Genomic DNA, 25,297 nt, shown 5'->3' on the forward strand with positions numbered 1-25,297 from the left:
TTTCTGTAACAAAATATCCAAAGCTGAGTACTTGTAAAGAAAAAAAGATTTATTTAGCTCACCTGTTTGGAAATTGAAATTCCAAGATCAGGTGGCCCCATCAGTTCTGACTCTGGTAAAGGCCACTGACTACATTATAACATGGCAGATGGCATCAAGTTTAGAGAGTGTGTGAGAAAGAGAGACCACATGATGACATGCGAAGCCAAAGAGTTGGGAGCCATGCTTGCTTTTTTTATAATAACTCATTCTGTGGAAACTTACTGGGGTCCCATGAAAACTACATTAATCCTTTCTAAGAGCACTGCTCTGGTGACTTAAATCACCTTCCACTAAGTCCCTCCTCTTAATGACTCCATCACCTCAATACCACTATCCTGGAGACCATGTGGTCTTCCAGGACATGAACATTTGGGGGACATATTCAAACTATATCCAACCATAGCAGCAATAGAGAGTATAAGGCCTCTGGCAAACTAGAGAATGCAAACTCTGTCTAATCTTTGATAATATTGCACTGTGCAAAGGCAAAAACATTTTTAAAAACACAACAAAAATTGTGAGTCATAGTTATCATTATACTACTGGTTTATGAATACTCAATTTAATCTGTCCCTTTTACCTGAGAGAATCAGTGAGGGTCTTACATTCCACTGGTATATGCTCATAAAGACATATTTGTTCTACATACTCAGGGCCTGCTCTGTGTGTGTGTGTGTGTGTGTGTGTGTGTGTGTATGTGTGTGTATTTTAGTATCATCTCTGAGTTCACAGAACTAGCTGACCAAAGAACTCAAAATATACCCATTTAAAAACTCACATTTTACATGCATAATGTAGAAAAAAGTGCATGTGAAAATTTTAAAAACAAGAATAAGTGTATCGATACATGTATTTGTTTGTGAAAAATAAAATAATTTCTATATGAAAAGGACCCTAGCTTATATCAAAAATTCTTGAGTAGACAGGCATGGTGGTCCACCCCTATAAACTGAGTGCTCAGCAGGCTGAGGCAAGATCACCAGTTAAAGGACAGCCTGGGCCACATGTTGAGTTCAACTCCAGCCTAACTATCTAGCAAGACCCTGTCTCAAAAACCAAAAAAATTTATGGGGAAGGCAAATCCATCAACAGAACATATTTAATGATCTAAACATTTATTAATATTTTTTGGTTAAATTTGCATTGTCAGTAGAGTACTTTTACATGTATTCACATTAGGATTACATCAAAAAGATTTTATAACCCTTTGTGGTTTTTTTAAAATGTATGCTTATAAATACATAGTCTTGCTGTGTTACTCTCAAAGAACTTCAGTAAATATTCCCAAGGTGTGGCGATGGTCAACAATTAAACCTCTAAATTGTTACAGAAGTACTACCAGGATGTCAGCTCAAGGAAGTAAGGATATTTTCTATTCTGCACCTCCATATCCCCAAGCATATAGAAGCATGCTGGTCACAAAGACATTCAGCTGCCTAGAAGACTTAAACTCTGAAGTATTTGGAAATCAACTTCTGTTATGCAACAGCCTATATCTCTGGGTGCTGAGTGATGAGGGAAGAAAAAAATGAAAGATAAAGGAGCAGTGAGCATCTGGAGGGGTTTTAGTACATAACAAAGTTTAAGGGCTGAGACATTGGAGAAAACAGAAGAGGTGGGCAACCCAACCACTTGTGTGGTATTCACAGTGGAGAGGGGTAGAAGAAGGGTACCAGGGAGATTGTTCTCAAGTGACAATGTGATGCAAGGCAGAAGAGAAGGAAAAGTAAGACTTGGGGCTGAAGGAGAGGAGTAACTGGCAGGCTCTTGAAAGACACTTTTGTCAGACTTGGCTATGCTACAGAGCTTTGTACACAGAAAGTGCAAAGCATCAGGTAGATAATATGTAATTAAGCTTAACAATTCTATGTAAGGGAAATATTGCACTGTATTCAAGGAATACATGTTGGAACAGCCAGAGAGAAGACAGCTGCTCAGAGGACTAACCCTGTGGACTGACCTTGTGGGCCTGAAGGGAGCCCACCTGAAGGAGATGCCATGCAAGTGATGGATAGCTCTTCTAATCTCCCTACAACCACCAGCTGGGAAGCATCTGTTCCCAGGAACAAAGGATCCTGAATGACTGTATATGTTGTTAGTCTTTTTTTTTAGTAACTGTGCTCATAGGTGTTACATGAGGCATTCCTTTTTTTTTTTTTTAACCGATAAGATAGACATGTTCTCTGAAACTTTGTATCAGTATAATTAGGCAAAGAAAAAGCAGAATCTTATGGAAGGCTAAAGAACTCTGGATCCCATTAGTGCCACCGAAAGATTTGCTGAGCCAAGTCAGAGAAGTTAATGTCTAACCAAGGCTTAATTTATGATCTGAGTGTACAAAACACTCTCAAGACTACAAGGCTGACTAATGAATTTATTAGAGAGATTAATTCTCATTATCTGCTGTTTTGAGCTGTGTTGGTATGTGCTAACTTGATTGTTAGAACTTGGAACATGCTGAAACCTCCCAGGGTTCAGTTAAACAGCGGGTGTGTTTGCCAAACCCTGTGCCCTCGGAGTTTGAAGTGGAGGGTTGAGAAAAGTCAGTCTCCACTCCTGTGTTGGCTTTCGTGTTTCCCAGCCTTTCACCAGGACTGCTATAGTTCAGGAGGTGTGTGTGTTCCCCTCGGCCTGTTGGTGCTCTCAGAACTTGCTGGGATGTACTGGCCCCACAGAGATAATTGTCCTCACCTTCTGGCAGCCAGGTGGCCCCCTACCATGTGGAAGATAAACGTAATTCTTCCTAGTTGTTGCCCACCCTCAGTCCTCTCCCGACACACCTCATACACATGAGAGAGAACTGTGCTGGATATCCAAATAAAAATAAATCTTAATAAGGCAACATTCAGCAAGGCAAAGCTAATCACCTGGTTCAACCATACAGTCGCAGAGTGTTATATGAAACAGTCCAGGAAGTCTCTTCTGGTCCGAGTAGCTCTTTTCTTTAACTCAAAGTCAGTTCCAGTTGATCACTGGCAGACAAGGAATGAAAGGTCAGTCGTATTGCATATCCCATTTTTCATGAAGGTCAAGTAATTCTGACTTTTTTGTGTGTGAAATCTCCTCTATTTTTAAATTTTGGCTCAAATTTTACAATAACACTGTGTAGTCCAAATAAAACATGTCTGTAGAACATCTCTGGGCTTCAGGTTACCAGTCTGGACCCTGTGATGGGAAATTATAATCCCAAGAACCACAGAGGTACTCAGCACTATAAAGTAAGCAGCAAGCTGCTGAACTCACTCTGCTATTGTCTTCTGAGGGAAGAGGCAGAACCTTTGGGCTTCATGAGCAGGAGGAGTGATCTGAATTACTTCTTTTTCTTGAGAAGTAAATCACATATATCATCCTGTAGTCCTCCAAGTATAGCAACCAGAAAAAGACTACATTCTTGTATTTGGTCCCGGGAGAAAAAGATTGTTTTTCTTGGTTCACATTAGAAATTCTAATTTGAAGTGGTTGGGAGATGGTGAGGAGGTAACAGGAATGGATTGTATGTGCTTTTTCCCCTGTAACTGGAGAAGAGGACAAGAGATAGTACATGTCTACAGGGTGAAAGAAAACAAAAGACTGAAAAGAGAAAGAAGTATTCACCTGTACCCACATTTGCAAATAGCCATGACCCTGGTGACAGGTAGGCAAAACATCGGGAATGAGTCACTGAAACAGCCCTTACATTCGAACCTGGGATATGAACATTGTGAAGATGTTGTTTCTCCTATTCTTTCTCTCTGGTTTTTTGTTTTTGTTTTTGTTTTTGGTACTGGGGATCGAACTCAGGACCTTGTGCTTGCAAGGCAGGTGCAGTGCCACTGAGCTACTTCCCCTGCCCTCTTCGTTTTTTTTCTTTTTAAAATTCTTTCCACAAACAAAGGAATCCAGAGCTATTCAATTTAGTATCTCTGGACTATCAACAAGGCAAGTTTTTTTCTCCTTTTCAGAGCTCCAAGTATCAGATGATTCTTTTTTTTTCTTTTATTCTTTAAGTTTATTGGTACATTTTAGGGTATACCATGTGATGACATTCTTCATTGGGAATTTGTACCTTTTCATGATATATCTTGGTTCTTATTTTTTTCCCCATTCCCCTGCCCTCCCTTTAAACCCTCCACCTTTCCCTATTTATAGAGACTTTGTTTCCATTTTTCCCTTTTCTCATTTTTTTTATTTCCTTTCTTTTGTCCCCCTACCCCTCCCACTCTCTCACATTACACCTTTTGATCCTTATTTACATTTTCAGTATCTCACACCAGGGGAACTATTTGCTTACAAGGAAGATGAGGTGACACTGAGCTACATCCCTGGCCTTCTCTCTTTTTTTTTTTCTTTCTTTTTAAAATTCTTTCAACCAAACTATTTGATATTTACAAATGTGTGTCCTTTTTATTTCATTTAAGAATATAGCCTCAATGTGCATCCATTTAGCTATAAATGTCTCTAGTTTCTCATTCTTTATGGCTGAGTACTGAAGGACTCTTGTTAGCAAGACGGACTCCATATTGCTGCTTGACCCACCTGCCTGCCCTTTAGATGAACTCAGAAGGAGGAAGCTTAGAAACCTCCTCCCCTTAGAGAGTCTCTTAGAAACAACAATTAATCAACTATTGTTTTACAAATGTTCTAACAGCAGGACGTTCCACTTCTGTACCTTTTGCTTGCTTTACTAGTTCTATCCCATGGGGGGGCCTAGAAACTGTTGGCCTCAAAGGTGTATAAAACATATTTGTCAACCCCCAGTCGGGGCTCCAGTCCAATGCTCGGCTCAGGTCCCGGCTGGTAATAAACTCCTGTGTGGATTTAATATCGGTCTCTGGTTGGTTCTCTCTCGCTGGGTACAACAAGTACTACTCCATTTAATTTAAAAAAAAAAAAAGCATTTTCTTTATCCAGTATCCAGTTGATGGGCAATTGGGCTGTTTCCAACCTTTAGCTATTACAAAATATGCCACTATGAACATGGGTGTGCATATATCGCTGTGGTTTAATACTTTTAATTCTTTTGGGAAGATACCCAGCAGGGGAATAGCTGGGTCAAATGGGACCTTTAATCCTAGATTTTTGGGGTATCTCCATGCTGACTTCCACAGTGGATGCACCAGTCTACACTCCCACCAACAGTGAAGAAGAGCTCCTTTTTCCTTACAACCTGCCAGTGTTTGTTATTGGTTGATTTCATGATAGCAGCCATTCTTTCTGGACTGAGGTGGAATCTCAGTGTTGTTTTCATTTGCATCTCTTGAATGACCAGTGAGGTTAAACATCCTTTCATATGTTTATTTGCTTTTTCTACTTCTTTGTCAGTTCATTTCAGGTGCCCACTTTTGGAGTGGGTCTTTAAATTGGGGAGGTCTGATTTTTTAAAGTCCTTCATATATTCTAGATAGTAGACCTTTGTTTGAGGAACAGCTAGTAAAAATTTTTTCCCACATTGTGGGTTGTCTCTTCACACTGTTGGTGGTTTCTCTTGCTGTGCAGAAGCTTTTTAATAAGAAGAGATCCCAGTTGTTGATTCTTTCTGCTACTTCACGTGTGACTGAGGTTTTGTTCATGAAATCTTTTTCTATACCGATGTCTTCAGGAGTTCTACCTAACCTCTCTTCCAGCTGGTTTAGTGCATCTGTTTTAATATTTAGATCTTTAATCCATTTTGATTTTAGTTGAGTGCATGGTGAGAGATATAGGTCTAGTTTTAATCTTTGGCAGGTTGAAACCCACCTTTTTCCAGCACCATTTATTAAAGAGACTGTCTTTCCTCCAGTGAGGGTGTTTGACTCCTTTCTTGAGGATGAGGTGGCTGATTATGTCTGGCGTTGTTTCTCCATCTTCTAATCTGTTCCACTGATCCTTGGGTCTGTTTCTTTGCCAATACCATGCCGTTTTTATCACAGTAGCTTTGTAGTATAGTTTCAAATTGGGGGTTGTGATACCCCCTATCTTGTCTTTGTTGCCTAGAATTGCATTTCCTATTCTAGGACTATTCTGTTTCCAAATGAATTTTGGGATTGTTTTCTCGAGTTCTGTGAAGTATGCTGTTGGAATTTCAATTGGGGTTGCATTGAATCTATATAGCTGTTTTGGATGTATGCCAATTTCAATATAGTGGTTCTTCCTACCCAGGAGCAAGGGATGTCTTTGCATTTTCTTTCTTTTTTTTTTTGGTCTTTCCATTTTCTGAAGTGTGTTGTTCAATTTCTATATGTTTATAAAATTCTAGCGGTTTCTTTTGCTATTCATCTCCAATTTCATTGCACTATGGTCTGATAATATACAGAGGATAACTTCAATTCCTTTGCATTTACTTAAACATGTTCTATGAGCGATGAGCAAGTATGTGGCCTATTTTAGAGAACAAGCCATGTGCAGCTGATATGAATGTGTATTCTGAATTTGTGGAGTGGAACACTCTGTAAACATCTATTAAGTGGCCAACTAGCAACAAAAGAGGATCTGAAAAAAATGAAATCAGAAATAATTTCTCACATATCATCAGAGATTTTGCCCATAGTGCAAGACATGATTAATAAATCTAGGGAAGACACAGATAAAAAAATAGAGGAGCTAAGGAACATAATGGAATCCCAACATAGGACACAAGTGGAATCCATAAAACAGTTGCAAACAGATATCCAGGAGATTAAAAACTCCATTGAAAGTCTATGCAGCAGAATGAGCCAATGTGAGGACAGAATTTCAGATATAGAAGATAAGATTCCCATTAGTGACCAGGATAAGAAAAATTGCTTTAAAATTATAAGGGACCACAAGAAATCAATCCAGCAGCTGCTAGATGATGCAAAGAAGAATAACATAAGACTGATTGAAGTCAATGAAGAAACAGGAGAGAGTGCAGATGACATAAAAAAACTGTTCACAGAAGTGATGGCAGAAAACTTCCCAAGCAGGGGAAAAGAACTTGACATACAGATAAGTGAAGCATATATGACTCCAACTAGCCTTGATCAAAAAAAAACACTACACATAGGGATATAATAGTTAAGATTCCAGAAAGCCAACAGAAGAACAAAATTCTACAAGCAGTTAAGAAAAGAAACAAATCAAATAAAAAGGAAAACCCATCAGAATCACAGCAGACTTCTCAACACAAACCCTCAAGGCAAGAAGAGCTTGGAGTGATGTATTTCAAGCCCTAAAGGAAAACAGCCTCCAACCCAGATTGATGTACCCTGCAAAACTATCTTTCAAAATTGATGGAGAAATAAGACTTTCATGACAAAGAGCACCTTAGGAAGTTCATGAATACCAAAGCAGCACTCCAAGAAATTTTAGACAATATCCTAGGAAAAGACAATGAGGATCATAATCCCAGGAAGCCCAGCAGAATGAATCCAACAGGCACGACAAGAAATTAAATCCAAGAAAGGAGAATCCAACAAAAAGAAAAAGTCATGACAAGGCTAAGTCAATACATATCAGTAATAAAGATCAATGTCAACGGTCTCAATTCACCAATTAAAAGAAATAGACTGGCAGAATGGGCCAAGAAGCAGGATCCAACAATATGCTACATACAAGAAGCACACTTAATTCAAAAAGAAACTCATGAACTGAAAGTAAAAGGGTGGAAAACAATGTTCCATGTGACAGGAACCCCCCAAAAAGCAGGAGTAGCTATCCTCTTTGCAGATCAAGTGGATTTCAAACTAATACTGATTAAGAGAGACAAAGAAGGACACTCCATCCTTGTAAAAAGAACAATCCAAGAGGAAGAGATGACAATCAAAAATATATATATGCACCAAACAGTAGTGTGCCCAACTATACAAAACAAATACTAATGGACATGAAAAATGATATAAGCACTAATAGAATAGTAGTGGGGGACCTTAATACCCCCACTGTCACAAAAAGATAGATCAACTAGACCAAAAATAAGCAACAAAATACTAGAACTGAATCAAACTCTTGAAAAACTGAATTTAACAGATGTTTACAGAGTGTTCCACCCCACAAAATCAGAATACACATTCTTCTCAGCTGCACATGGGTCATTCTCTAAAATAGACCACATATTCACACATAGAACATGTTTAAGTAAATGCAAAGGAATTGAAGTTATCCCCTGTATATTATCAGACCATAGTGTGATGAAATTGGAGATAAATAGCAAAAGAAACCGCAAGAATTTCATAAACATATGGAAATTGAACAACACACTTCTGAATAACCAATGGGGTCACAGAGGAAATTAAAGAAGAAATCAGACAGTTCCTACAATTTAAAGACAATGGCAACACAACATATCAGAATCTATGGGACACAATGAAAGCAGTCTTACAAAGGAAATTCATAGCACTGAATACTCATATTAGGAAAACATAGTGAGCCAAATTAAACAACCTGTTGCTGAACCTCAAGTTTCTAGAAAAAGAAGGGCAAGAAAAACCAAACACTCATACAAGGGGGGAAATTATAAAGATCAGAGGAGAAATGAATGCAATGGAGACTAAGAGAGTGATACAACAACTCAATGAAGCCAAGAGTTGGTTCTTCAAAAGAATAAACAAAATTGACAAACCCTTATCCAACCTTATCAGAAAAAGGAAACAAAAAAGCCCAAATCCATGCAATTAGGAATGAAAAGGATGAAATTACAATGGACCCAGCAGAAATCCAGAGGATCATCAATGCCTACTTTGAGAATCTACACACCAATAATAAGATGGAAAACACGGAAGAAGTGGACAGATTTCCAGATATATATGAATTGCTAAAGTGAAAAGAAGAAGATCTAAAAATTCTAAACAACTCAATATCAATCAATGAAATTGAAAATGTAATTAAAAATTTACCAACTAAGAAAAGCCTGGGTCCTCTCTTCACTGCTGCAATGTATAACACATTTAGAGAGGAACTATTGACACTACTGTTTAAACTCTTCAATGAAATTGAAAGGGAAGCAATACTCCCAAATTCATTCCTGGAAGCAAGCATCACCTTGATCCCCAAAACCGAGAGAGACCCAACCCAAAAACAGAACTATAGGCCAATCTCACTAATGAACATAGATGCAAAAATCCTTAATAAGATACTGGCAAATAGAATGCAGAAGATCATCAAGAAGATCATACACTCTGACCAAGTGGGATTCATCCCAGGGATGCAGGGATGGTTCAACATATGCAAAGCAATCAATGCAATACACTATATCAATAGAGCCAAGGACATAAACCATATGATCATCTTAATAGATGCAGACAAAAAAGTTTGATAAAATCCAACAGGCATGTATGATAAAAAACCCTACAAAAACTTGGAATAGACGGTCTCTACCTCAATCTGATAAATGCCATCTATAAAAAACCAACAGCCAATATCATACTAAATGGTCAAAACCTGAAATCCTTCACACTAAAATCAGGAACAAGACAAAGATGTCCACTATCACCACTCTTGTTCAATATAGTTTTGGAAACATTAGCCACAGCAATTAGACAAGAGAAACAAATAAGAGGAGTAAAGATAGGAAATGAAGAAGTCAAATTGTCATTATTTGCAGATTACATGATACTCTATATAGAAGACCCCAAGAACTCCACCAAAAGTCTTTTAGACTTAATAATCAAATTCAGTAAAGTAGTTGGACCCAAGGTCAACACACAAAAATCAATAGCTTTCCTCTACAGGAACAACAGACTCACTGAGAGAGAAATAGGGCAAACAATTCCTTTCACAATAGCACCCAAGAAACTGAAATACCTAGGAATCAACCTAACAAAGAAATCAAAGAGCTCTTCTCTGAACACTATAGCACTCTGAAAAGAGAGATTGAAGAGGTCATCAGAAAATGGAAAGACATCCCTTACTCTTGGGTAGGAAGAATCAACATACTGAAAATGGCCATACTTCCAAAACTGCTATATACATTCAATACAATCCCAATTGAAATTCCAGCAGCATACTTCACAGACCTTGAGAAAACACTCCAAAAATTCATTTGAAACAAGAAGAGACCTAGAATAGCAAAAGCATTTCTAGACAATAGAGACATGGCCGGGGGTATCACAACCCCCTCCTTGAAACTATACTGCAAAGCTCCTGTGATAAAAACAGCATGGTGCTGGCAAAGAAACAGACCTGAGGACCAGTGGAACAGATTAGAAGATACAGAAACAACTCCAGACACACTCAGCCACCTCATCCTCAACAAAGGAGTCAAACACCCTTACTGGAGGAAAGATAGCCTCTTTAACAAATGGTGCTGGAAAAACTGGGTTTCAACTTCTCAAGGATTAAAACTAGATCTATATCTCTCACTATGCACTCAACTAAAATCAAAATGGATTAAAGTTCTAAATATTAAAACAGAAATCCTGAACAGGCTGGAACAGATGTTAGGTAGAACTCTTGAAGACATCAGTGTAGGAAAAGATTTTAGGAACAAAACCTCAGTTGCCTGTGAACCAGTACAAACGATCAACAAGTGGGATCTCTTCTTATTAAAAAACTTCTGCACAGCAAGAGAAACCACCAACAGTGTGAAGAGACAACCCACAATGTGGGAAAAAATTTTCACCTGCTGTTCCTCAGACAAAAGTCTACTATGTGGAATCTACAAAGAACTTAAAAAAAATCAGACCTTCCATATATAAAGACCCAATCCAAAAATGAGCATCTGAAGTGAACAGACATTTCTCAGACAAAGAAGTAGAAATAGCAAATAAACATATGAAAAAATGTTCAACATCACTGGCCATTTGAGAGATGCAAACGAAAACAACACCCAAATGCCCATCAACTGGAGACTGGATCAAGAAAATGTGGTTTTTTTATAAAATGGAGTACTACTCAGCCATAAAAAATGAGAAATTGGAAACATTTATAGCTAAATGGATGCACATTGAGGTGATACTCTTAAGTGAAATAAACAGGACACACATGTATAAATACCGAATAGTTTCTCTGGTGTGAGAAACTGAAAGTGTAAATAAGGACTAAATGTATAATAGGTCATGTGAAATAGGAAGAAAAGGGGCAAAGGGGAAAGAAGTGGGAGGGGTAGGGGAAAGGAAAGAGGGGAATGGAATTAATATGAGAAAACGGAAAAATAGGAACAAAATCTTTGTAAATAGGGAGGAATGGAGAGGTTGAAGGGAGGGCTGGGCAAGGGTGAAAGATGGGAACCAAGAGAGATTATGTAAAGGTGCAAATTTCCAACGATGAATGTCATTATATCGTATACCTAAAATGTACCAATGATTAGAATGAATAATCGATAATGCAAAATAGGGAGAAAAGTTCCAAAGGGGTAGGGGTAGTGGGAGGGGCAGGGGAAAGGAAAGAAGGAAAAGGAAAAATGATGAGAAATGGAAAAAATGAAAATAAAGTCTTTGTAAATAGGGAAGGGTGGAGGGGGTGAAGGGAGGGCTAGGAATGGGGAAAAAATAAGAACCAAGATGCATCATATAAAGGTACAAGTTCCCAATGAGAAATGTAATTGTGTGGTATACCTAAAATGTACCAATAAAAGAATTTAAGAAAAAAAAAGAGAAAGAAAGAAAACAACACTGAGATTCCACCTCACCCCAGAAAGAATGGCTGGTATCATGAAATCAACCAATAACAAATGCTGGCAGGGCTGTGGGGAAAGAGGAACTCTGTTCCACTGCTGGTGGGAGTGTCGACTGGTGCAATCACTGTGGAAATCAGTATGGAGATACCTCAAAGAACTAGGACTGGAAGTCCCATTTGACCCTGCTATTCCCCTGCTGGGGATCTTCCCCAAAGAATTAAAAGAATCATACCACAGTGATAATATGGGCACCCATGCTCATAGCAGCACAATTTGTAATAACTAAACCTTGGAAGCAGCCCAAGTGTCCATCAACTGGAGACTGGATAAAGAAAATGTGGTATTTTTATAAAATGGAGTACTACTCAGGCATAAAGAATGAGAAATTAGAGGCATTTGTAGCTAAATGGATGCACATTGAGGCGATACTCTTTAGTGAAATAAATAGGACACACATGCATAAATACCCAATAGTTTCTCTGGTGTGAGAAACTGAAAGTGTAAATAAGGACTAAAAGGTATAATAGATAATGTGAAATAGGAAGAAAAGGGGCAAAGGGGAAGGGGAAGTGAGAAGGGTAAGGGAAAGGAAAGAAGGGAGAGGAATTAATATGAGAAAATGAAAAAGTGGAAACAAAGTCTTTGTAAATAGGGAGGGATGGAGGGGTTGATGGGAGGGCAGGGGAAGGGGGAAAAAATAAGAACCAAGAGAGATTATGTAAAGGTGCAAATTTCCAATGATGAATGTCATTATATTGTATACCTAAAATGTACCAATAAAATTCATTTTTTATAAAAGGAGGGTAATAAAAAAGAAGTGGAATGTGTTATGTACATGTACCTACTCCGTAAGATATTACAAACATGTACTAATAAAATAAAATAAAATAAAAAAGAGGGGAAAAAAAGATGACATTTAAAAGCAACATATCATTCAACTTTGGGTCATGCAGGATTTTTTTTTTTTTTTTTTTTTTTTTTGGCTATTTAGGTGCTTCGCATTTTCTTGCATATTTTACAGTAAGTTTGTCATTATGTTAAAAAAAAACAGCTCCTGTTTTCTCATTTGAAATTGCATTGACTTTATAGAACAAATTAGGGACATTGAGCTTCCCTGACAATATAAAGCCTTCTAATCCACAATATGTCTCATATATAAAAGCTTTCAATGCCAATACTTTACACATCTTTTGATAAATTTATTACTAAATAATATATGATTTGATGCTGTTACAAATAATATATTTTAAAACTCATTTTCCAACTGTTTATTTCTAGCATACAGAAGTTCAATTTTTCTGGTATCCTAAAACCTTGATAAATTCACCAATTCTTATATTTTAATATATTCCTTAGGATTTGCAATGTAGACAATCATGTTGACTGTAATTAGAGTTTTATTTCTTTTTTTCCACACTTACTCCTTTAAATTTTTATTTCTTATTTTTTTCTCTCTAGAACCTCCTGTTTTATATTGACTAGGAATTATAAGAATTATAACATGGCCTTGTTTCTAATGTTGGAGGAAAAGCATTTATGCTTTCATCTTAGGTATACTGTTAGCTATAGGCTTTGAAAATATTCTGTTTAAAAGATTCAGGTAGTTGTCTCAGTTTGCTGAGAGATATTTATCATGAATGAGTACTGAGATCTTTTTTCAAATATGTTTTCTGCATCTACTAACATGCTTAATGATTTTTCTTCTTCATCATACTAATTTCACAAATCTTGACTGAGAAAGGAAGCTCCTGCCTGCCAGTATTGAGAGTTTTCAAGACCCAGATGACTTTAGCTCTGCCAGATCCAACTGGCTTGCCAGCTTCTTATTTGAATGCTCAAGTGGATCTTATGGAACCTTTCCAGTTTGGAGGTTATTCTCAGGTTGAACTACCATTAATTTCTGTTGGGTGCCTGTTAGTCACTGAGGAGACTTCTTTTTTTCTTTTCTTTTTTTTGGTTCTGGAGATCAAACTTGGGTCTTTGCGCTTGCGGGGCAGGCAGCGAAAGGAGATTTCTTTTCTCATGCCTCTCAGATACCAGCCACCTTCCCTCTGTTTTGTCCTACATCATTTCTTACCCATCTAGGTCCTGAAGCTTTGGGTGATTTGTCTTTATTCATTAGTGTTTGGGATTTGTTAGGATACTTTTCTTCACAGCTGTTTTGTTGACAATGTCTATGGGTGTTCGATTATTGCAACCTAATCGTTCTGTTTATTTGGGAAATTTAGGGAAATTCATAATCCCCATGCCATTTTGCCATCATCCTAAGCACAGAGGAGATAATGTGATATTTGCTGACTGCTGACATTTTATGGGTTAGCTTTCTATTACCATGTAAATAATTACAATAAACTTAAAACAACACAGAGCTATAATCTCACAGATGGTTTCAGGGTCTTCACCGCAGGTATTGGCTAGGGCTGCATTCTCATCAGAGGATCAATTTGGAAAAAAGTGATGGATACAACCTTGATTTAACAATGGTAATTTTAGATCATTTTCATGAGAAATTGTAGTAAATTCAAATGTAGTGAAATACATAGTTCAAATGTAAATATCTAACACTGAGAACCTGAAAATCCTATTACAATAGTAATCCTAGTAGATTATTATATTTACAATCCTATTTATTTTGAATGCTGATTCTTTAACTGAGAGAAAATATAAAATGATGCTTTTTAGTATCCATAGGAAAAATAAGATTTCACATATAGCTTATGCATTTTTAAACTGGTTGTGTCACCTGTGTGTGCATATATTTTTGGAATACAGAGAACTTGTATTCAAGAATTAAGTAGTACTAAAAACAATTGTTTCAATATTCCATTAGTCAGACAACCCAGATAATTATTTTAGGGAGAACCAAAATATGTACATTTTGGAAACTGTACTTTTTAAGTATAAATGATAAAAGCAATAATCTTGTTCCCCATATCGGACCATTGTAAGATTTTTGAACATATTGTTTGAGTGCAAGGTGGCTTTATTATATCTGATTTTGTTCTAACAATTAGGGGTATCCATCATGTTCATCTTCACCTTCTCATTCATTCTGTCTTTTAGTTTTTTATCTTACCATGTTTTTGCTGAGCAGTAAAAAGGGAAAGAAGTGCCTATTTGAGAAAGATAGACAATCTTTTCTTTTAAACAATATTCTGTACTCATGAAAGCATTCAGCTATGGGAGTGAGGGATTCTTCTCTTCTGCCTCACTGCAGATGGTTGAAGAGTTCCTCATTTGATAGATGATACATGGATGCTATTTGTCATGTAAAAATTATTTCTATCTGGTCGTAGGAAGTAGGTGGGATAAGGGCATAAGGAATACAACATACAATGCAGAAGTACAAATTGTGCAGGACATCCTGCCCCCTGTATTCCTGAGTCGCTTCCTTATGAGAACAGCAAAGACAATAATTAGAGCTAACATTTATTGAATGATTATGCCAGGAGAAATATTTAACAACTGAACCATCATGGGTGTCAACTAGTCAGACTGGATACTGCCTATAACAGCATTCATTCTGACTAGTCCATGCCCTCACCATTTCAGTTGTTAAATATTTTGACAATGAGCTGTTTGGATATTTGAGGACTGCCAGTGTCAACTCTGCTGTATTGCATGTCAGGCATTGTGCCAAACACCATAAGTACATTTGCTCGTTCAATTCTCCCAGCCATTTTGCAAGATGGATACTCCTATTGTTCCAACTTGACAGTTGGGAAAACTGAGGTTTAAAGAGATTAAGTGACTTGTCTCATGTCATGTAGCTAAGAGGCAATGAGTCTTGGGTACACATCCTGGCCTGCAGACCCAGGAGTCCAAGTTTTTAAATTCTACATTCTAATAGCACTTGGGGAAGACACATGCTACAGCACTTTCTGCCCTTAAAGAAATATGTACTTTAGGAACATGAAGGTTGAACTTCAACACCCTAGTCTCAGTGACAAGGAAAGTATCCCTTGGCTAATATCCAGGGAGAGAAGCAGTGAAACTAATTTAATGAAGAAGAGAGAATGAAGAACAGGCCCCAGGGACTAGATCTATGCTCAGGAAGTTTTTCTGGAATTGATCCAAAGTTGTTGGAATATTATGGAATCCTAAAGTTCAGACTGGGCATCCTGCCTGAGGGGACAGTTTTCAGATAATTGTCACAAATCCTAACTCCACTTCCTTTCCTCTCACTATTAAGTCAATTATTTCTGGTTGGGACTTCTGAAGCAGTTTTATTCAAGGCAAAACAAATAACTGGATTCCAGAGATGAGCCATGTTGATCTTAGGTCATTGTCTTTCCTGACTATGTGACTGGCTATTTGGTTGTACTTTTTGTTCCCCAGCCAGCAATGACTCCACAACATCACTATCTATGAGCCAGTCTTAATAGTGACAAGATTATCATTTCCAGAAACCTTATTTTACAGCTGGGAAATAAGGTTTGATTAAATAAGGACTGGCAAAATTCACATGTCCAACATTCTGCCATGTGTCATTCCCAGGTGTCCCCTCTCATCCCTTTCTCTTGCGCAAATGCATATAAGAATGCAAAGAATGAAGGGGATGTTACTAGGGGAAACCACTTGCACAATTTTCTTACCTTCTTTGAATTTCAGTTTCCATCACTGTAAAAAGATACTTGTGTTTGGAGGTAGGGTGAGAGCGTGGAAGAAATGCATGTTGGGTCAGAACTAATCTGTATCTCAACCTCTTTATAACATTAATAAACCCAGACAAATTAGCAGAGAATGAGTTATTAACAATTAAGTACTGATATTTGTATTATCATTGCTACTTCTACTATAATTACTGCCACCACCAACAACAATGATTATAATAATAACAGTTATGCATTGAATGTGTACTATGTGCCAGGCACTGTGCTAATGCTAAATGAGATCCATCTCATTCATCCTCAAAACAATCCTATGTAACTGTTTGTGTGGATATGTTTCACCTCTATCCTGATTTGGAGGAACATACCAATGGGCCCTGGGAGGGAGGAGTCAGATGTGGGTGGTCCATGTGGGATTACACCAGTCTCCACCTGGCTCTTGGCACAAAAGCTAAGCATGAGCATTGCCTACTGTTGGCACCAGGAAGCTATTCAGGCTTCTGGTTAGTGTCCTCCGGCTGCTAGCTTCCATTACGGGGAGAAGTGGTGCTTGTGCTGCGGAGCTCTGCTAGCTATCCTGTCTGTTATTATCCAGGAGGAGGTCCTGTCCTCAGCAGCAGAATGGATACAACTGCCTACTGATCATGTAGCACTTGTGATGTCTATCTGGCCTCACACATGTACAGTGCTGATGTGACAACGTCATCCATTTGGACTGTAACACTCATAGGCTTCCTCATGAGGTTGTAGGTACCACAATGGCTTAAAGTGATATAGATGACTTTCAATGGCTGAACATCTTCCTAGGAGCCAGGGCAAAATGAATCTACATCTGCTTATAGTGTTGTTTTCAGAAATGAATGAGCTATGATATATTTGCTACTGAACCCAATCTCTGGGACATCATAAACACTCAATAAATAGTAATTTATTGGGCCAGGGATTTAGCTCAGTGGCACCATGCCTGCCTCACAAGTGCAAGGTCCTAAGTTCAATCTCCAGTACCAAAAAAAAAAGTAATTTATTATTAATATATAATGTTAACAACATAACAACAAATAGTATGCAAGCACTGGTACTTTATTTTAGAAACGTTTCACTCTCCACAATCATAAGAAAGACTATATCACACTGCTCTCTTAAGAACCCCTGTGGTAGACAATGGAAGCAATGAATGACCTCTGAGAACTGATGTTCTTACCTCAGCTCTGCAAGTCTTGGACAGCATTACTGGATGAAACCTCAGAACAGAAATTCCTATCTCTAGCAACGGCCAGCAAGAGATATGCTGGTAAACTGGCCACGGTGATATAGGTATAAAAGTCTAGCAAACCAGCCAAAGATGACCCAATGTAGACATGGAACCTTGTATCCCATCCTGGTGCCCAGACAGGATGTTGACATCATCAAATCTAAATGTTTTTGCTGTCAATATCACTCCAGCCAAAATAAAACTTCACTAGTATTCATAGTTTTACATTTTTGTCTAGAACTCTTAATAATATATGGCCCTTTTCTCTCCAGTTATGTTAAATTATGCTGAGAGATTAAATTCATTTGCTCATCTTTTTAGTCTATGATGAACCTATTTTCTTAATATAACATCAAGTCTTTGAGTCATAAGGGCTAGAAAAAGCCTTTGAGATCATTAATTTCATGCTATGCAAAAGAATTATCTGCAAGACAGGTAGAGGTGGCTAGTGAACCCTTTGAATGTGGCTGGTGTGACTGAGAAACTGAACTTTTAATTTTTAAAAATTGTAATTAATAAAAATTTAAATAGCTATTGTGGCTAATGCTATGGATTGGAAAGCAAAGGTTTAATCCAGTCCCTTCTGCGCATGGATGAATCACAGGGACACCAGTGACCTGTACAAGATCACGCAGATGGTGAGAGGTAGTGAAAACACTAATTACTGACTCATTGCTTCTTCTAATACAGCATGTTTTCACTTATTTGTTCCAAGGGAGAAACTGCTTCCCACACACCCACTCGGGATGGTAGGGAGGCTGGTGAAGAGATGGGAAGGCACAAGCTGCTTTTGTTTCCTCGGCCCACCAACTATGTCAACATTCTGAGAATGAGTGACACACCTTGTCTGAAACACTCTGAAGGACAAAGAGGATTGAAGGAAAGGGGAGCTGAGGATCTAAGTGGTAAAATATGGCTTTCACTTTATCATGTTGTAAACACTGGCAATTCACATTGGCTTCTTTATTTTAACAGTTTCTATGGGATAACTCCTATAGTAAAAAATAAATTAGTTAAGTACATTGAGGACTCACTATGTAAACACCCAATATAAAGTACAATGAGAGTTTCAAATAAAGTCCGTTTCTGCAAAGGATAGGCCATCTAGTTGGGAAGACATGACATGGTCTTAGTGACTTTTCTCGTTGCTGAGACAAAATAACCAACATCCAAAGTTAAAGGGGGAAAGGTTTATCTGACTCACAGTTTGTAGAGGTTTCAGTCCATAATCAGCTGGCTCCAAGCCAGGATGGCATGTGGCTGAGAGGCAACAGTTCATCGTGGCAAAAGACAGGAAAAGCAACAAAAGACCTTAACAGCGCCTTCCTGTCCCTTTTATCTTATCCCAACTACTTAGGGCAGGTAGCACTCACATCCTTAATTCTAGTGCCCTTGGGCCTAGCATTGCACCATGAATCAATCACACACTCTAGATGCAGCCACTTCTGAAAAAGCCCCACCTAAGACCATTTGAGGGCTTGGGGGGACATCTAGACACAAGCCATAACAGACATGGAAAAGGTAATATATATATATATCATCAAGTCTTCAATAATTGCCAAATATCATTATGAAGAGTACTGGCTGAGAGATACAGATGTATGGCTTCTCACTTCTGAAAATGTACTCCACCTTATTGCTTATTTCATAAGTGCTTTTCACCTCCATTTAGGGACATTAGGAGCATCCAGTCTTTATCTGCATTATACTCAATGCAAGCTAAAAGCCCATGGCCATGACAGGGAATGGAGTAGAAGAATGTGGTCTCAGAACTCTGAGCCCTTGCAAGGCTGTTCAGCCTTCATCAAGCAACTTGCCTTCTGGGACTTCCTTCTCATTTGTATAAGGAGTAACTTCAACTGGGCAAGTTGTTATCAGTGTTTACCAGCTCACCTGTCCTAGTTTGGATCCTGAACATCCCCAAAGGCCAGTGTGTTGAAAGCCCATGTGTTGAAGGGGATTATCAGGACCCTAGATTCTCTCTGTTTCTCTCTTTGCTTTCTGGGCACTGTGAGGAGAACAGCTTTCTCTGCTACTTGCTCCCACCATAATGTGCTGCCTCACCACAGGCCCAGAAGCAATGGGCCAGCTGACCATGGACTGAAGCCTCCAAAACCATTAATCAAAATAAACCTGTCCTTTAAAAAGTTGATGATCTCAGGTATTTGGTACAGTAACCAAATGCTAACCAACACATCCCTTATTGAATTTCTCACACTCCACCCACTTCTAAAGGAGGCTGTGGGTTCCACCTTCACTTGAGACTCAGTACTTCTCTCTCCCCCATTTGTTTGTTCTGGGCTTCTTCTTTGAACATAAAATTCTTACTCCAGTGTTGGGCTCTTCGATATCTCCTGCCAGTCCAGACTTGTATCATTTCTCTGGCTTTTCTTTCCCTCAGGAAGGGAAGATAGATTTGCACAAGACTAAAGTATAAAATGAGTGTCAGTAATAAAGAGTTCTTGGCGCAAAGCAAGCATTTAATAATAAGTAGACCTATACCTTTTTATGTGTTACCGATTGCCTTTTATAATCATAAAAACATAAAATATGGTAAAACAACAATGTTGGTAAGTATGTACCCTCTACAGCAGGATTTCTCAACTTTGACATAATTGACAAGTTAACATGACCTGTTAATATTTATTAAGCTTTCGTTATGTGCCAAGCATTGTTCTCAGCACTTTATGTATGTTAATTCATCTATGTTCCTTGAGACATGCAAAGTCTGAGCAATTTATTAAGGTAGTGCTCTCAGGAAAAGTCTGTAAGGAAGAGAAAGAAGCAGAATGGTAAAGGGGGAAAAAGTACAATTTCAGGCAAAATCCCACAGAGGAGCCTGATCTCACGAGGAGCTGTGGTACAGTGCAGAGGCCTCAGGGCCGGGTTGCTGAGCTGCTGAGCTTCCTATTCAGGGCCTGCCAGTCAGTGGCTAAGGAGTGGGATGCTGCAAGGCACAAGTCACTTCCAGCTCTCTGCCCCTGTGGAGTCATGGGCCAATGGAGCCAAACCACAGAGAAGATTGAGAAAAAGCTGCATGAAATGTTAAAGGGTGGCTGTGATACCTAGCTAAACACTAGCAACAGCTGCTGCAAAGCCTCCCAACAACAAAATCCATTTAGCAGATGAGGCACAGGAGGTTAACTTGCTCTGATCACATAGCAAGTAGGAGGAAAGTAAAGATTTAAACCTAGGCAGGCCACTTCCATGTTACTGCCTTGCCACGCAGGCTAGTATCAAGCAGCTCTGCGAAACACACCAGATTCTTGGTTCAGACATAATGGCTACATATTGGTCTATGTGACAGATATCTGAAAACACATGGGAGCAAAACAAATTGTTCCTTCATGTAGGAGCTCCTTTGTCATCCTGATTTCTCTTGGCCTCCATCATCATAATGCAATCAAGACGTTTTTCATTCCTATCAGCTCCTAATTCCTAATTTTCTCTTGATGGCTCTTGGGCTCTTGCCACTGATTATAGCACCATTCATGGCTTTACAGCAGGTGCTCAGCATAGACACCAGGTGCAGGCTCCCAAGGCCTCAGCTTGTCATTTGATTCTTACATTTCAAGAAATGTTGCTCTTTCTTCAAAATGCTTAAATCACTCTTTTCCTGGAATAGTTGTATGCTCACAACTATTTTTTTTTATAAAAATAGTATCCAAGTACTTCGTGTCTATGCCCACACACCCTGAACGTGACCCATCTCATCTGATCTCAGAAGCTAAGCAGGGTCGGGCCTGGTTAGTACTTGGATGGGAGTCCAAGAACTTCCTGCTGGATTAAGTGATTAGAGAAAAGACGGGCCTCATATCCTCTACCAAGTGGCTGTGTAATGTGCATTGGTGTTAGGACCAGCTGAGGTTCACTGGCATTCAATGTCATAGCTTCTGGCCTGGGAGGAATAGACTATGAACTTCTGTGGAGTAATAAATGGAACGATGATAAAACTGTATTTAATAGGGCCAGGGATTTAGCTCAGTGGTTTCTCCGCCTGCCGTGCAAGTGCAAGGACCCGAGTTCAATCCCTGGTACCAAAAAAACAAAACAAAACTGTATTTAATATATTAATAAAATATTCCAGTTTAGAACCATCCTTTTCTTGGGGTTGCACTACTGTCCAATGAACATTTAGTGAGGGCAGTACTGCTCATGCCTTTACAAAATATTCCAGTTTAAACACGCAGAACTTTTTGTGAGTTACTGATTACTTCATATAGTCATAAAATAATAATGATAAAGAAGTGATGCTATAAGCATATATTCTCTAGAGAAGACTCTCTCACCTTTGGCATCATTGACATTCTAGGCCAGGCAATATGTTATTTGTCCCATGAATTATAGACCAAACCATTAGCAGAACCTTCGCCTCTACTCCAGACACCAGTAGCTGTACCCCCAGCCTCCTTACATTCTTCAAAGTCTGCATGAAGATCCCCCATACCACTAAAGTTCCTTTTTTTTTTTTTCGCTATCTTCATACTTAAATTGTTTGTGATTTGTCTATTTTTTTTTTTTCTTTCTAAAACTACAAACTTAAGGGCAAATGTCTCTTTGACCCTCCTTTTGTGGGAACCAGATCTGCATCTACACAGAGGAGGATCCAGCAAATATTTGCTGAATTTAATTTAATCTTGGTAGAATCTTTCTAAGTCTTATTGTGCTACATAGAGATTAGTGTCTGAGGAGGCAAGGACGAAAGAAGCAAGGGGAAAAGGAATGACAGAGGAAGAAATAAAAGAAAGAAGAAACAGAGGGAGGGAAAAATGCTAGCTTTGTTTGCTCAAATAAGTTTACATGCCAGAACTTCTTGGGAGATGTGATATGGTTTGTTGAAACCACAAGTTTATAATGACATGGGGCCATGTTTGGATCATCTAAAGATAAAAGTCATTATTAATGAGAATTAAATAGACACTATTCTCCCCTTGCCCGTTGGGTATTAAATGAGTAGCTATGGAACCGTAGCAATGTAAGATACAAATAAACCTTGTTTCCTTGCTACTAAGTCTCATTTCCTTTTGATTCAGACCCCTAATGTTTCCTGAGCTTTCCTATGGCTTTTTGATTGTGAAGGCTGGGAAATAATAAAGTACTTCTTTAGCCTTTTGAAAATATCATAACTTCTCTGGTATGTGAACATCTGTATGTTCTCTGCTTAGAACAGGAACTTTAGTCATGTGATGACTTTTCCTCCAAATATAACATCATTCTGCCAGATCTGGATTTTCCATTATCAAACAGATTCTGCAGCATCCAGCAGCTGCTTCTGCTGCTTGCTCCACAAGGCTGTGATAAACCACAATTCCCACTGCTCATACTGTTTCCTTGTAAGGGTTTAAGGAAAGACAGTCAGAATAGGAACCAGGATTCAAGTGTATCAAGAGAAGCTGGATGTTATGGTGCTTGCTTGTAATCCCAGCACTCGGGAGACTGAGGCAGGAGGACTGCCTCGAGTTCGAGGCCAGCCTTGCTACATAGTGTATTAAAGCCTATCCTAGAATACATAGAGAGACCCTATCTCAAAAAAACAAAACAAAAAAAGTGTAGCAAGAGAGACTTCAGTTCAATGTAAGGAAAGTTTCCTGATCAAGAAGAGAATCTGACAATCCTGGCTCAAAGACCCGTGGTCTCAATCCCACAGTCTGTGCAAAGGAAACAGCACAGAAAAAAGGACTTCTCCCCCAAGACAGTAGTACATTGGATGTCAGTGAAGACATGCCCAAACCTGATGTCTTTGGGGGTATATAGTTGATGTAGAAAAAATACCACTGGGGTTTTATTTTGTAGGATTTGGGAACTTAATCAAATGAGGTAGATAGAATTGAGAGAATACAGTCAACATAAGAGGCCAGTCCAGAGAAATGGATATGACTAAATCCTAGACTCCCTAAGATATGGAGTTCTCACTAAGATATATGCCTCTAGAGAGTAGGTGGGCTTCAGGGACTTAAATGATGCATTATATACTGTACTTTTCTCAGGGGCCAAAGACCATCCCTAGAAAATAAAGATCTAACAATGGTCAACAAAGGAATTAGGCTCTAAGTTAGGGGGGTGATCCTCTTGGAAAAGTCAAAATGTGGGGCCGGGGATTTAGCTCAGTGGTTCTGCTGCCTGCCTCGAAAGTACAAGGATCCGAGTTCGATCTCCGGTACCAAAAAAAGAAAAAAAAAATCAAAATGTGACAGAGAAGAACATTTCATAGCCATTCTATTTAATATATCAGGACCTTGGGCCAGGGATTTAGCTCAGTGGTTTCGCTGCCTGCTGCACAAGCGCAAGGACCCGAGTTCGATCCCAGGTACCAAAAATATATATATATATATATAAATATGTTTAAATATAAGAAAATAAGAAGTGGGGAGCACAGTTGTCTGCCTTTATCTCATATCTTTGGCACACCCAACTCTGATCTCAACAACTTCTAAAGGGCAGAGACTGAGGGAGCATGGCTAGATAGCCTCTAGCTTCTGAATATTTCATGATGGGATGCCTTCCAGTTGCTCACTTCCTCTGTTATTTATAGTTAACATGATGTCAATAGGATGGAGATGCTATGGCCTTATTCCAGAAGCTGCCCCAGAACAGACCTAAAATAAAAATTCAGAGAGATGGAGTGGTAGGCAAATTAACTGTGGAGGTGTAAATGGCGACTATTTTCACAATGTGATGAGAAAGGATTCAAGAACATCACTGTCAGTGTATTTGCTATCAATGTTATCTTTCCATTATCAAGATCATTGGACTCTTTTATGGCATTGTTCTCATTACACAGGAAATGCATCAACTGGCAAAATTTTAGTGTGAATCAGGATTCTTTTTTTCAACTGAGGGTATATTGATAAGACATACTTTGTATTTTTTTAAAACTAATACTGAGAAGGGGGAAAGCAGATTAAGATGATGAGAGCAGAACTGGACCAATGGTAGAACAGGGAAAAAAGAGAGGTTTCAGTAGAGAGCCAACAGAAAGGTGACAGATATCTTGGGTGACCTTAGAAACAAATTTAACTGGCTTTAGAGGTTGACCCTGAATCAGCCCTGGAGACAGAATGCAACCTTGATTTCCATAGTAGTTCCTGAATTAAATGACAGACGTTATTAGTTCGAAGTCAAAGGGCCTTAATACATGTGATATCAAGGCTCGCTGAAGCAGAGTCACGGTTACTCACGATTTAGGACTGGTTTGCTTCTGGCTAAGTAGTGGCAACAAGGTCTCAGCTTACTTCCATTTAGTCCTTTGTTGGCACCATTTTATGTCTGCCACGAGTCCTTCATTCTTCCTGACTTCTATGTTAGGGGAGAGAGAAACAGCTAAATTCTAGAAACTCTTGCACAAGAGTTTTATTTCCCAAAAGCTTACAAAAATGATCTTTTCATGTATCATTATTGATAGTCACTTAGAAGTTTCTGAATCATTTCCTGAGGTGGGAAAATGCCAAGCATTGATTGAGGTAGATTCAAACCAGTGAAGCTGGATTAAACAAACATGATCCACCCGCAAACTGCAAGTAGAGTCCATTGCCTTCTATGCCAAAGGATTTATCTGCTATCTAGTGGGAGACCACCAATACTGTTCATTGTATTACTCTTTCACCAGTTTTAGTTTTCAACAAAAAAGAGTAAAAAGAAGCTACCATTATTGAGTGTCCCTTATATTTCACATGTGCTATCATACAAACCATACAACATCTTTTGTGTTGAAAATTAGCATTTCCATTTTACTGATTAAAAAAGCCCCTAAAATATCAGTTAACTTAATATACACAGCTAGCAAGTGACAGACGTCCAAACCTAGGTCTATCCAGATTCAAACATTCGGACCAATGCTTGTCTGATAAATTATTTTTGATCTAT

General features: G+C 38.6%; 1 non-coding gene across 1 annotated transcript; it reads left to right on the plus strand.

The window, feature by feature from the left end:
* The first annotated feature begins 21,527 nt into the window (after positions 1 to 21,527).
* LOC147826410 (U4atac minor spliceosomal RNA) lies at positions 21,528 to 21,638 on the plus strand. Its single transcript, XR_015439658.1, has one exon. It is a non-coding gene; the product is annotated as a U4atac minor spliceosomal RNA (small nuclear RNA).
* Positions 21,639 to 25,297: the final 3,659 nt, after the last annotated feature.

The sequence above is a fragment of the Heterocephalus glaber genome, unplaced genomic scaffold (genome assembly GCF_053883595.1).
Source record: "Heterocephalus glaber isolate CG9 unplaced genomic scaffold, H.glaber_assembly_v1.0 deba00001472, whole genome shotgun sequence".
Taxonomy (NCBI): domain Eukaryota; kingdom Metazoa; phylum Chordata; class Mammalia; order Rodentia; family Bathyergidae; genus Heterocephalus; species Heterocephalus glaber.